The 14,918-nt window shown below is 39.9% G+C and overlaps 1 protein-coding gene across 8 annotated transcripts in view; it reads right to left on the reverse strand.

The window, feature by feature from the left end:
* RORA (RAR related orphan receptor A) overlaps positions 1 to 14,918 on the reverse strand; it is a 480,592-nt gene that overhangs the window by 410,131 nt on the left and 55,543 nt on the right. Inside the window, exons 2-5 of one of the 8 annotated variants that reach the window (XM_069026286.1) lie at positions 13,967 to 14,134; positions 9,939 to 10,017; positions 8,219 to 8,402; positions 5,482 to 6,046 (exon numbers count right to left, since the gene is read on the reverse strand). The exons of 2 other annotated variants lie outside the window; for them this stretch is intronic. The gene's annotated coding sequence lies outside the window, so the exon portion shown is untranslated. Of the gene's footprint in view, positions 1 to 5,481; positions 6,047 to 8,218; positions 8,403 to 9,938; positions 10,023 to 13,961; positions 14,135 to 14,918 lie in introns of all 8 variants that reach the window. 5 more of the 8 variants (XM_069026283.1, XM_069026285.1, XM_069026284.1 and 2 more) reach the window with 5 other exon arrangements.

Genomic DNA, 14,918 nt, shown 5'->3' on the forward strand with positions numbered 1-14,918 from the left:
CACAGCAATGAATCTACATTTTTAGATTGAGCACTCATATATGTCTTATGCTCAGAATATGTCAGGTTGGAACACCCAAAATATATAAATTAAAAGCCATAAAGTGACATCGCTGATTTAAGAACCTGAGGGCCAAAACTGTACTGTCATAAAAAAAAACTCCACCACTGCTTACTATCTTCAAATGTGAAATTGAGATAGACAGATATATATATTGTCATTTAATGTAAACTTTCCTTGAATCAGCTGTAATAAACAACTGGAGAAATATAGAAGGGATTTAAGAATGTGTGTGAAATAGAAGGCTGCAAGAAAGAAAAAGAAAAATTCCAAAAGAGATGACTGTGGTCATTGGGTCTCAACCATTAGCCAGCACTCTACTCAGACTGTTAAGATCAGGCAGGGACCTGTAGGGGATTGTTGTTTTTATTTATCAGTGGTCAGACTCCCAACAACTTCAGTGGGAGGATTTGTCTCTTGGCAGTAAAAGTTTTATTTCCCTCATTAGCCTGCTAGTGCAAAAAGAGCCCAATCAATGTGGATACACAGATACATTCAAAACAGATGCTCTCAAGGATCTCTATTAATCAAAAAATTCACTGCTACTTTTAAAAGATTCGTCATTGTTTTCAGAGCTGAGCAAATAATTCATGAGTAACTTACTCACTAAATTCAGCCTACTTCGGTTCAAAGATTATCAATGTGAAGATCATGATTTCCTCAAATGTATTCATGTTTGAAGGCGATGAATATGTTAGCACATCATTTGCTCTGTGGATCCTGCTAATCCAACTGTAAACTGTATTCTTTGCTGTGATTTGTCAAAGTAATCAGATGGCACTTAGTGTTTGATCAGTGAGTGTGAAGGTGCTGCCAAACAACCAAGATTGTTCCCATGTTTGTGACCATAACGCTGAAACACTCAATCTGAGAACTCAGAAGCTGGAACATGAAAAGTAAAAATGGCATCAAAATGGAAAACAGATTTATTTTAAAACAGATATACTTTACAGAGAAGCAAATTGTATGGCTCAGAAATAAAAATTACATGCAAATTTCAGACACCTTTTTTGTTCTCCAAATTTACTCTAGATAGATATTGAAGACAGTATATGTGTTTTACTCTAGTACAACTGTAACACTACTTATCTTCAAATCAGAAAGCTCAGAAGTGTAAAAGGAGCCTCCAGCTTAATTATGCTGTATTTCTACAACAAACTTTAATACCTTTTCCAGGTCTAGTCTTTATCAGTTTAATCGAACACATTTTAATTCAGGTGATACAGCTCCTGTGAAGAAGCTATGATCCAGAGATCAAAGAGCAAAGAACTATTTTTATAGCTCTTAAAGAAAGGCTGTAGTGATATCAGTGTAAAATCCCTAACAAAAACTATAGTCACAGAACTACCCCTTTTATTATACACTTCCAAGTCTTTAAATAGAAAAAAGAACAGATGCCAAAGCAGAGCCATATGTTTTAATTGTAGCTGTATACAAGCATGATTTTATTTTTTCTGACAGAAAATCTATAAGTTGAGTGGGAACTTACTGAGTGGAATCCTCAATGCCATATTTCTGGCTAAAGAAATAAACTCTATAGAATCTGTCAAAGTCTGAACTAAGAGATCGAGACATTTTGATGACAATTCAATACTTGTCTCAAAACATCCAATGCTTTGAAGTAATTGGGAGGAGACAAACTGTTAATATTAGATTTATTTGGCAGAGTTTGTGTCTTAAACTACAAACAACCCCTAGCTCCCCTTGAAGTTGTTGGCAGGTAGCATGCATTTAAATCAATGGTTGGAGTCCAAACTAGCCCACTACTGCAACAGCCCAATATGCCTCTCACTATTAAAAAACCATATTTTCTGAATGTATATGATGGGCAAAAAAATAGTTAACCAGATCTCAAATGTCCCAGCAAGTTCCAATCCTGGCTGCAAAAAATACATTTTTCTGTAAATTCTTATGTCACTAGCTCAGCTTCAAAGGTGTAATGAACACACTGATGCCTATTGTCAACAAACCCAAACCTCCCTGATGCACCTCTGAAGTCTCTATCTTTAAATTTGAGCACTCCTCATGTAATTTGTAACTGAGACCAGAGGGTGCTCATCTCTCCTGGGTTTAGAGCCCCTCTTAGCTCTGGATCCCTGCTCTAGAGCCAGGAGTCTTCTAGGACCTAGAACACTGCGGTAAAATTCTGGTTGCATGTGAAAAATAGCCACAAATTAAACACAGAAAAATTCATTCAGAAAATATTTTCAGAAGATTAAGGGTATGGACGCACAAATAAGAAGGTAAAGCCTCATGCATAAACCCGGAGCAAATACTGCTGCACCAGCTGTGTTTATTTGAAACTGCAAGAAATGAGCAGGCTGTATATTGAAAAGTCCATCTGACAAATTCAGCATGGATTTGTCCAGAGTTAAATCTGTCACAGGTCCAATGGTGCTAAATTGCTTTTAGGAGTTCATAGCTTTTTGAAACTGGGACAACTTGACATGGAAAAGTGAACATGTTAACCTGAAGTAAGGGTTTAGAACAAATTGTTTTTCATGAAGTGTCATTTATACAAAGATCTGATTTTAAAAAAAGAAGGAAAAAAACCCTGAATGAGAAGAACACAACAGAAGGAAACTTCCCAAATGATTCAGTAACACTTCCAGTGTAAAGCTGGGTTACAAACAACCTGCATAAATTGAGACCTTGCTAAAACCTATCAACATCCATATTATTAAAGACTAATTGAAGACCATTTTTTAAAAAGGAGAGTTTTTCCTACTGATTTACTAAAAGGCATCTATGGTAGGGGTGGTTTTAGAACTCAGCTCCATCAACTTCTCAACACACTGCATCTGATCTCAGATACTTGGACAACACAACTAATGACAGGCTGCAAGTCAGAATTGTTGCCAAGGATGCAATCCGAGGAATTATGAAACATGCAGGAGGTTAGAGCTCACAGACAGCATAAATTTATGGCATAACGTGAGAGAGGTAAGCAGAGATTAGTGAAGTCGCAGGGAGGTGAGCTGTTTATTTAAAGAAAGCAAATGGTCTTTTCTGCTTTTGCAGTTGGCCATTCTTAAACTGTTCATATTAATGTAATGACTAGAGGGTCTCTGACCTGGAAGAACAAGGGAAATTCTGTCAACATGAGCGATCACCTAAGCATACAGACAATAACAAGAGATAGGCACACGCAGTTGAAGAGAGAAACCAGGTTTTATAAGCCTTGTACAATGGGCAGCAACAATGAGAGGTTACCGAACAGGGGAAAACAGTATCAGGGAGCATCCAGGAGATGCTCTCTGCTATTACTCAGTGCTCAGCAGGACACCTTGTCTTCAGGTGATTTCAAAACACTGGTGGTAGTTCCTTCTTTCTGAGCTAGTAGACTTTATCAGCAAAAGGGCTGGTACAGACAGATGGAGCATAGCAGCCTCAACATTTCACATTATGAGCCAGAAATAAAAACATGAAATTAAGTCATTCAGATTTGAGACTTGTACTAACATGGCTGGAGAAATGAGCATTCCCTGCCTGCCCGGGACAGCCCTCTCTGAGGTCACTGTAACGAATCAGCTCCCTGGAGCGAGTACCTGAAAGCTTTTCACCAGAACAAGAAGGGCATTTTGGAAAGAGAAATATTGAAATTGCTGCTTATTCAGATCCAGAACACAGGTAAAATCAAGTAGATATCCAGCAGGCTATTGCACTGAGAATTTTTTCTATTTCAACTTTTGTGCTTTCTCTGCTTCAACACAGGTTTTAAGTGCTAGTGACAAAAGTACAATATCCATGGCGGGGTGCCCTTTTTTTGAAACTGCACATTGGCTACAAAGATGAAAGTCATCCAGACCTTCACATGCTCTAAGTCTGCAGTATCACAGCAGCCCATCTCGCTGTGGTGTCAGGCCGTGCCCTCTTAAGAGGAATGTGATAAGGAGTGCTTTGGGAGGCAAAAGTTAGAGGAAGAGAGAGAATCAACCATTCGTTTCACTCTTCTGTCCCTCTTACAAGCCCAGAACTGAGGACTCTGGGTGGTAGGAGGAAGTGCAGGGTCCTGTTACAAACCAGAGGCTGTCTGAAACATCCCTCCCACACAGAAAATGCAGAGGCTTGGCTGTGGTCAGCCCTGTTGTACTGCAGTGCCCTTTCTTCCCCCTCCTGCCACAGCACAGAGGCAGGGACAGTCCCCTCCCTGTCCTCAGGGAGGTTTGTTCTGTAACACAATTACACTGGAGCATGGCAAGTGTGACCCTAGAGCTTTTCATATGGGGATAGAATAAGAGAATCATTTGGGTTGGAAAAGAGCTTTAAGATCATCGAATCCAGTACTGCCAAGTCCACCACTAAACCATGTCCCTAAGTGTCACATTTACACATCTTTTAAATACCTCCAGCATGGGGACTCCACCACCTGCTCAGGCAACCTGTTGCAATGATTGAGTGATAGCCAAACCAAAACCACCACCTGAGGAAGCTGCTGCCCTCTGGGGCAGCGGGAATTCATCAACAGCACTTACCTCAGTAGGACAGGGGACACCACACGGTGACAGACATGGGACAGGGACCCCAGACCAGAGTCCTGCGTGCTTTGTTGCTGCTTCCTTTGTTGTGGACACATCCAGCCACAGCTGGACTAAAGCCTTTCCCCTAACAGCAGCCCGTCACCCTGCTGCCAGTGCTGGAGAGACTGAGCAAGCAGGATGCCAGCAAGCTTCACTATTATGTTCCCTCTGTGAAAGACACCTGCTGCAATTCCTTTGTCATAGCGTGGCTCCAATGTGAAAAGGAAATTGGGTTTTATTACAAAATTGAACTTTATGAAAACACACCCTCCCCCTGCTATCAAATGCATTTCTACAAACAGAAAATCTAACTCTGCAGTAGGGTTTTTTTTCTTTTTCTGAATCTGAATAGTACAGAGGACACTGTGATATAAATGGAAACATTACAATCATATAACAGACAAAGCAGTGCTAGGCTGTATCACTCGATCACTATGGTCTCCTTCATAAAAAGGAAAAGACTGATTGACTATAAAAGAAAATATTAAATAGCTGTAGTTTACCTATAAAGCCTTTAAAGCACAGATGGTCATTATCTAGGGGATATTGATGCAGAGAGATAACATGGGTCATGCACTATTAAAAAAATAATAAGACAAGGACCACATCTGACCCTGTAGAGCAAGAAATATTTGCTCTTTCAGGGGGTGACCAGACCAAGACTGTAGTTCTGTTCTCAGAGCCGATATCATTATTTAAAAGCACCTGTGCCCTCAGTGTAATGTACCCTTTGCTGCTTTATGCTAGACAAAGCAGCTGGGCATTCTTCTTATCACCTCAAGAGATGGTCTTTAATTTTTGTTCAGAAATTATTTTTAAGTAGTTTCAGGAAAGTGCTTGTTATGCTTCTATAAAGGTATCTGTAAAGACATCAAAGTGTGTGGCCTGTGCAGTGACGCACCTTCCCGCACCGACACACAAAGCTCAGTGGGACGGGGCTGAGGTTACACGAGCCTCCAAAGCTCAGATGCTCATTGTAATGAGACAATTTGAAATTAAAAACATGAGCTGTAAAGCTCACAAGAGTAGATGTCTTCAGATCAAGGATGACATTATCTTTTCTCTTCTGTTTTCTATTTTTCCTTCTCTTTCATTCTTTCTTTTTAAACATTTTGCCTCTAGTTCAGTTTCAGAAACAGATTCCAAGCTAGACCAGTGCCAAGGAGGAAGCAAGCTCATGGAAGAGCAGAGTATGGGACTGGCAGTACTTCTTGGTCTGAACTCAACTTCGAGAGATTTCTGGTAAGTCTGTTGAAACAGTCTTTAGGAAACAATTTAATTTTCATCAAAAGTATCCTCTCTCTTTGCCAGAAAATGATGCTTTAAAGCAGGACCAGCTTTATCTGTACAGCTGTCCATTTTCACATGAATCATAGAAAAATGTGTCACTTGAATCCCTATTTCAGAGATTTCTTCCATGTCTTGTGGAGTTGTAGGCAGTGTGGGTATTGGATGTCCTTATTCATCTTAGGAAGAGAAAACAGAGAGATTTGTGTGAGATTTGTGTGAAAACCACCCAATTTTTCTTTTTCACCAATGCTTTCAGGAAGTCATCAACCTGATGTGCTAATGACCTATAATACAAAAACGATTTTTCAATATTTGTGAGGGTGTAAATTCTGTTCCCCCTTCCCTTTTCACCAAGCTTTGTCTTAAAGGGAATGAAGAGTTGGTAATATTACGCCTTCCCCATAAAATCCTCATGAGTACCCAACATGCTGCAGTGCTATTTCAAACACAAAAAAGAGGGTATCCAATTCTGATTTTATCATAAGTCACACAGTATTTGAAATCTTTGATTCGTGGGGCACTTAGTTCTCTCTCCTGTGTAAATTCCAGCCATTTTGTCCGCAAAGAATGGGAGTACAGTCCCAGGACACCCTACAGATACAAATACCAGGAAGCAAATGAAAATAATCTGCAGCATATAAAAATCATGATGTTTCAAAGAATAATAGCAAGTTAGTTAATGTTGCTCTAGAAATAGTAATTTTGTAATTGCAAGGTCTACTGCTAGGAATGCCCAGCTAGGACTTAAACACCCGTGTTAGTTTCCAAGAAGCATTTTAGAAAAAGCAATTTCATCTCTATGCCACATAACCAGCTCTAATCAATATGTTTCCCTCCATGTAATGTCTATTAAGTGCATCCCTTGGTGACAGAACAACACACAATGTGGACACGACAGTTAGGAAAAAATCCACAGTATCTAGTCAGCATCTGTGTATCACTCAGACTCCTCTCTCTTCATGTCTGCAACCTATCACAAGAGTGATTTGTGCTTGAGAGGGTATTCCAAGGGCTCTGCTGCAGGAAAATGTCATCCCACATACATCATCTGGTTTGTGGTGTATCTACTATGGCCAGGCCACTAAGACTTCCCAAGGCAAACAGCTGGCTTCTGCTCCTTACAAGCACCATTTGCATGGTAAAGACCCTGTATTAATCCCCCACAATATAACTGCATAACCCAAATTAACCCTAAAAATAACTTCCCATATAGAAATGTGAAATACTTAGTTCATGCGTGTTTTCATTTCACGAGAGCCTTGTTACACCAATTATTCTTGTTGGTTTGGCAAAAGTTAGGTTTGCTGAATGCCAAATTCTGCACACAGATGTATGTGCCTGGCTACTGCTGAAATAAAAATCAGAGGCTTTGACTTCCACTTTTCTTTTTATCCCTCTGGTCTGGAAGACAGTCTATCAATCATAGACAAATTGAATATGATGCACACCCACATGCACGCCCAAATGGCTTTATGCACACAAAAGAAAACGGGGCCATTTGCATTTAGAAGTGCTTTTATGAGGTATGCATTTAGTAACTATGTTTACAGCTGGGGTCTGGGAGATGATTTCAGGAATGGCATCCAGAGAATTGAATACAGCACTGGCAGTCGAATAAATGATTGCAGCAGCCTGATCCTCATCCTGAAAGTGGGTGGTATTCCGTTTTTTTGGCAAGTATACGACATCACAGGGACTGGATAGTGCTCTTCCCCTTTCTAGCCCTTCTCCATGCTCTTTCCTCTCTTCCCATTTGGCCTCCTTTTTATTCAAGGCTCTGGGCAAAATGGCGCAGAAAAGGAGTAAGAGACAAACAAGAACCCACCTAAGTCAGCCTTCTTTTTGTTTATGTGAGGTTTTTGCCCCATATTGGAGTTAGTTGAAGAGAGAAACTGTTCAGCATTCAGCTGTGGGTTTTATCCAAACCTCCACCTTTGTGTGTCTTTTCACCCTTGTTTTCTGTCCTGATGCCCACAGTTAGGCCACTCTGAAATTAATTCACAGCACATGCAGATGCTCCTTGGTGACACCTCTTCGAAGGTCACAGATAAGAAATACCAGTGTCAATTTAGATGCCTGCAAGCTCATCTTCCTGTGAGAACTTCTGCCCCTAAACCCAGTGGATGTGTTATGGTGCTTCTCAGCTCACACAGAGCCGTGGTGAGCTCTTAGAGCAGGGAGCATTTTGCTGAAGCAGAACGATGGTTAAAGTGCAAGGCATCATGTTTGAAATGGCAACAGCAGCTGCTGCTTAGCTGTTGAATAAACTTTAAAGAATTCAGTCTGTGACCAAAAATACCCCACAGTTCCACTACATTTCAGTACCTGAAGAGATCTGCCTTACGTACCACCTGGGAGTCTGACCCCACATTCCATGTTTTTCATGCCATTCCTATTAACTGGACCTGAAGTTCTGGAAAGGGAGGACTGCACATCCAGACATGAGCTCCTGCTCCAAAACACAGCTCCTTCTTCATAAAGATGAGCCTGTAATTCTGTCTTTAATAGTCTGTGGCTGAGGGGGAGCACCTGCTTTGTAGGCCAAGTTATCAGGTTAAGCACAAATTTGAGAGAGACTGAGACATAATATAAAATTCTATTCAGAACTGTTACTGGAATGCTCCCAGTCCACCTCTTCCTCAGCATTATTAGGCAGTAAGAGGGTAAGTGGGAGACACAGAAAATAGGTGTGCTGCTCACCTTGTTTAATTTTATCGTCTTACGTAAATAAAAGAAAAAGATTAATATTTTATAACCTTCACTTTCATCATAAATAATTTTGTGACAGTTCAGCATTCCTGTAGATTATTTACAGCTTTTTGGTTGATGTGTGCTCCAAAAACATTTAAAAAAATAATGGTTTTTTGGATATTGCCACAGTAGCATGAGTACACTTTTCAGATTTCCTACATTCATTTCAAGGACACTCCAGGCTGAGGGCCCACAAACTCCCCTTTTCATGGAGCTGTTCTTTAATAAAACACCAACACTCTTGCTCCAAAAATGCCAAATACAGTCGAGAGAACTCCTTGATAACGTGTTTTTGCTAAAATCTATTTATATTCATAGATTCCTGACAGTTCACTTCATTTTGATACAGTTTCTGCATTTAGCCTTCTGATCCTAATTTTTTAAACCTTGTTTTTGGTTTAAGATTTGGAAAAGAAACTAAAGATCTAATTAGGGGAAAAGATATATAACTATGTAAATGACTTACTCTGTGAGCACAATTACTTGTAAATAGCCATGAATCTTTCTTTAAAGCAAGACAAAACATAAAATAGTCTGCTTAACTGTAAATTTTAACCTATTTCACTTTCAGGCTTCACCGCTTCCAGTGTGAATCAGCCTATTACCTTTAAGTATGAAATTAGAAAAAATATTTGCTGTTTGTGTACACCCAAAGATTAACATTTCCCTCAGATTAACAGTGTGTTTCTTGAAGATGAAAAGCACATAACACCAAGAAACACAGCTTAATACTGCTTCTCAGGAGTAGTTTTGTTTTTATAGCAAATGCAGCTTGAGATTAAGAATATGCTCTAAAACCAACTTGTGAAAAAGTGATACCAAAGCAGTGATGTTTTGTGGTGAAAGCAAAACAAATTACTACATGGCCCAAAAGTTAAAGACATAAAATCTGCAGTTTACAGTACATTTTCTTGCATCTTTTTGTGGTATGCAAAATAATGCATAAAAATTCAGGATTAAGCATATTTAAATGTCACTTGAATCAGAACTAGAATAATTGTTGGAATGTTAAAATAAGGCATTTGTTTGAAGTAGTCTCTGCTCTATAATTGCCTGGTCAATATATTTAAGTTTGCTGAGGAACATCTAGCCAGAGGAAAAGCAGAATACATCATTTTTCCTTCCTTCACGTTGCCCAAGCCTTCAGTCTTTCTAGGAATAGTAAAAATATAAAAATACTAACATCATGTGATTTTTCTGCTACATTTGCTTTGGGCTAATTCTCATCACTGTAAGACACAAGGACAGAGCAGGCTACTGCATTTATTTCCCAGAGATTTACATACAAGACAAAAGTAAAACATACTGTTTACTTACTCTTTACTTATTTCCACCAATCTGCTTGATTTTTCTCTCTTACTGCGTTCTCTCTTGTCTTTCCAGCCCCCAACGGGCCCTGCACTAACACATAAATACCAACTCAAATATAACACACAAACACCAACTCAAACATAACCTACAAATACCAACTCAAACATACTACATACAAATACCAATTCAAACATATTACTGTGGGTAACAATATGGGCTGCTAAGAGAGGCTGATCCTGTAAAGAACTGAGGCAGCTTTAGCTACAAGCTAGAGAGTTTCCTCATCCATTGGCAGTGGAAGTTCCCCGTACCCTGCATTCCCCTCCTGCTGAAGTCTAGAAAGGCTTCTAGCACAGCTCTTGGCTCTGTTGGTCTCAAATCCTTTAACAGTAGTGAGGCCACAAAGATACCACATAAGGCCACCATTATTTATTATTTCTGCCAACCTCCCTGAATCTCACACACTTCTTGTCAGAGCACAGATATGCTGCATCTGACTGATGGTGCTGGCCTGCAATCTTGTCCACTAAATTCTGAGTTAATTCTGACACCTCTGCCCACAGATGTTCTCTTGTCGTATCAGGACCGAGGACATGGGGAGCAGGTCAGGCAAGGAAGCAGGGGCCTAGTGCCATTATAATTGCTTCATGATCATTCTAAGGACATCTCAAACTGGCCAGGATGAAGTCATCTACACTGTGCATTGCATGCTGGATGAGAGATTGAAATACAAGGAGAGTCTGGGGTGGGTGTGTGTGTAAGGTTTGAAAGTTGCACAGATTCAGTCCCTGAAATTTTTGTAGTCAAGTCCTTTACCTAATAGTGACCTAACTCTTGATAGAGGGTTTTTCAGACAGGAGGCAAAATTGGAAACCAGAGGAAACACAGGTTGTTTGTAGTTGAAAGTACAGTTCATAAAACTTGTACAATTTGAGCAGCGTCTTCAATGCTGGATAAACCCCTAGTTCCTACTTAACATGTAGAATCCAAGGTCTATGCATAATTTTTGCATATCAAGCAGCCCATGGTGCTTGAAGTTGCATATATGTGCAGCAAAAATAATGGCTATCTGCCAAAGATTTTCTAAACTGCATGAGCAGGTTCACACAGAGAACATCAGCCTGCCTGACACCATCCAGAAAACCCCAGGAAGTGTGTTTGTAGCTCCAGAGTCTAGCTGTGTTGCCACAAATATTCATCTGTTGTTTCTATGTTCTTTCTCTCTTCCCCTTTGTTATTGAAATTGCAAAACAGACTTATACCCACTTCAGACAGAGGAACTCCGTCTGGAGATTTTCAGCAAGGTGTCTGGAAAAGGCGAACAAGTAAAACAGGATATGTTACGCTCAGATTGAGATTCTAAGAATGTTGTTCTTAAAAGATACAACTTTGTAATTCTTCAGAGCAATTCTCAAATGCTATAGACATGGCCACCTATGGACATCTCAGTGAAAAATAAATCTTAAGCCTACAGTCACAACAACTCCACTTTCCATTATCACTGAAGAATTAACTCCTTTAGTTGTGTTATTTAGAGGCAAAAAAATGAAACCCAACCACAGCAAATAGCTGGAGAAAGGCTATTAGACCTTTAACATCAAAAAACTCCTAAGTCATGAGAGGGATTAAACAAGGAGTTCTATGAGGTTTTATTTAGTGCTGTTTTTCAGAAGATAACTCTATTTTGACTTATTTTCTAGGTTTTGCAGTAGTCTTCCTCTGCTAACACCACTCTTGGCAGATAACTTAGCTTAAGTATTTAGAGAATTAGTTGGCACCAGAAAAAGCTTGATAGTGTAGTTCAACAAGATGGAAGAGTTCAGTAGGAGACTTTACACAAACTGCCCCAAGGACCAAATGTCCTGTGAGCAATGGTGGAAACAACAGCCTCTTGGAAAACAGTCAATATAGAAAGGAGAAGATGTGAAAGCAAGGGAGTTATCTATTTGAGAGTATTGAATCAGTGGAAGGAATGACTAGGGAGAGAGAAAACAAGAGGCAGATAAGAGGAGATTACAGACAGATGCACCACATATGGGATTAAACTCTGCTGAGGTAGATACCTGCACCCCTGGATTTCTAGGCAAATGACCAGTTCATTATTTCATTGCTGTGTTTCATTGTCAGCTAGCCAGAGCAGCTGGAGAACATGTGCCTGAGCAGTACTTGTGGGCAACCACTGCGAAGCAAAGCAGTTTACACATCCACACTTCTCTAGACACAGAAAGCAGATCCAAAAAATACACATTCCTCCAGAAACAGAAGGAAAACAAATACACATGGCACTGCTCAGAGATGGAGTACCTCACAGCAGCACTGTAAACTGAGTACTCTGGGAGATGAGTGTTAGGCTTTCACAATATATCATGCGAAAATAGGAAGCAGGGAGAGAATAGGAAAGAGAAACATGAACTTTCTCACAACAGGTCTAAGTTTTGATCTCAGAATAACAGGCTTCTTAAGTGAGACTTCAAAGGTCAATGGTTGGGGTGTAGTATGAGCAAACAGGAAAACTCCAGGTCCTAAGGGATGAACAGACTCTCTTTACCCTGGTCTTCTAAGCAAATGACCACTGAACTAAATCTTCATACAGATGGCAAATGAACGGAGCCTTTGCTTCCCCACTAGGCAGACAACTTCAAAGGAGAAAATTAACCTTTCTCTACTACAGCAAATAAAGTATTAAATCTGCTGTAAAAACTGTTCAATTAATTAAGAATGTTGAAGATCAGCACAACACAGAGAAATGTATGTCCAAATACAAGGAAGGCCATGCTTATTTCTGGATAAGGCAGTATTGCTAAATACTGTAATGATTAAAACTCAAGGAGAGCCTAGAAAAATGTAATCTGTGCCAATACTTCTCCAGATGCCAACTTCTTTTTAGCAGCACTAAACTACTCCTAGAGTGATAACTTTTCACTTCCTAGAAAAAGCAGGATTTGGGAATCTTGACTCAGAAGGTAGTTAGGATTTTTATTTGGAATCGAATGCTGGACCAGTTTCCTGCCTTGATTGCAGAGGGTAGGCCCTAGTAGCAGGTAGGGTAAGGCTCTTGTTCCCAATGTACAGGTAGTACAAGTAAAATACTTCACTGTAAGACTATCCCACTTTTATATAATGCTCCAGGGAAAAGGGCCAAAAATGAAGAGAACATAGTCTTCCCAGGGGAGAGAACTGATTAATCCCTAAATGAGAAACCTATTGCAAGTAGATTGAGGAAGCTCCCCTACACAACTGGATGTTGAAAATAATTCTTTGGAAATACTGCAATCCTCACCAACAGCACTTTTTCTTGAAATGTCTGGAATTTATTTGGAAGTTGAATTTCAAGCAGAACCACAAGTGGATTTGGCACGCCACTATGAGACTCACTGATAGTGTAACACATTGTTTTTACAGGGCTACTGCTCAGAAAATCTGCAATCTTAGTAACTGTTGATATCTCTTGTGTCTTTTCAGACAAGTCCTTTTTAAGCTGAAATTTATGTTACCCTTTGCTTCCCTTAATCCTGACAAATAGTGGCTTCATTTGCAGCAATACCCACATTCATAGAGAGGGAGACACTTCCTAATGCAGATCAGTGAGCAGAAGGCCATATTTAGAGCCACAGCGTCTCTGTGCAAGATGGATGGGACCTCTCCGCAGTGAGCAAATGAGTGTCAAAAGCAGATGTGTCACTAACCAGTTACTATGACTTACAAAATGAAAATAGATGCTTAAATGCTGTGAAGAAGTGATAAAATGTCAAAAAGGGAGGCAGAATGAATGGCCTAAAATGGAGGGCTTGTTTGAGTGATCCAGTCCCAGAAAGTTCAGTCATGCTGTCCTGACAACACAAAATCCCTGCTAGATTCTCCCATTGATCATATGCTTTTTGTACTTGCCAACAGAAATGTATATTTAGTAACTCCCTGAAAGATTTACATCTATTACATTGACACAGAATACAAATGAGGCATTTTAAGTGGCATTTTATGGCTATGTTGTAAAACAAATTGCCACATCTGTTTGAATTCCTGCTTTACCATACCCATCCTTCAATCTTCTTCAGCTTGTCTTTACTCTGAGGTCCTTCTCTTCCCCAAGCCTGTTTTATACCAACCAGAAGCTCATGTCTATTTTTCAACTTTCTTCTGTTGAATATGGGCACAGCAGCTCTGCCACTTGCCATACATTCCATTAAGTTGAGATATTGTTCCTGTAACATAACAGAGGAACAGCACAGACACCGTTTTTTCACATAATGTCAGATTAATCAATCATTTTTTAAAACAGGCATAAAATACAAAAGTACTCGAAATCCAGTGTATATAAAGTGCTTTCTTAGAAGGTATAATTCATCACACACCTTTGCTATGGCATAACTAATATTAATTTTGCCCTTGCACTTCAACAGTGCATCACTTTACATGCCTTGGTCTGTGCACATTGCTAAGATGTGTAGGCTGCTAAAATTCTTCATCCCACCCCATTCAAAAAAGACAAAAAAAAACCAAGTGAGAAACTGTAAAAGCACTTGTCTATATTTCTGCTAAGATCCTGCAGTAGTTAGAAGTGGCACTAAAAGACCTGGTAAACCTCTGAAACTAGCATCTGGCAGAATTAATAGTACACTGAGCAGCCATTGCCCAAGAGCAACTCCTCAGCAATTCCCACTTCCTCTCCTATGACTTCTCCATCCTTCCCATTCCTGCCCTTCTCTTCTCTTTCCAAGCTCAGTTCTCCTGTTAGACCTGCAATGCAACTGGGTGGAAAGAAGGTGTAAGCACCAGTCCAGCACAGAACAGCAGATCAGGAGTAGTGTTTTCTGTCTTCCTAGAGATATCTGTTCTCCAATGAGCATTGCTGGTTCCAGCTGCCCACTCCCATGACTAAAGCTCCAAGCATTAATGCATAGGCCCTACATCCATAAACTAAGCACCATGAACAACTCCCTCACCAGCACTATCCAGGGCATTAATGGATGCCATATTCACCATCAA

Source organism: Aphelocoma coerulescens, chromosome 10 (genome assembly GCF_041296385.1).
Source record: "Aphelocoma coerulescens isolate FSJ_1873_10779 chromosome 10, UR_Acoe_1.0, whole genome shotgun sequence".
In the NCBI taxonomy this organism is placed as follows: Eukaryota; Metazoa; Chordata; class Aves; order Passeriformes; family Corvidae; genus Aphelocoma; species Aphelocoma coerulescens.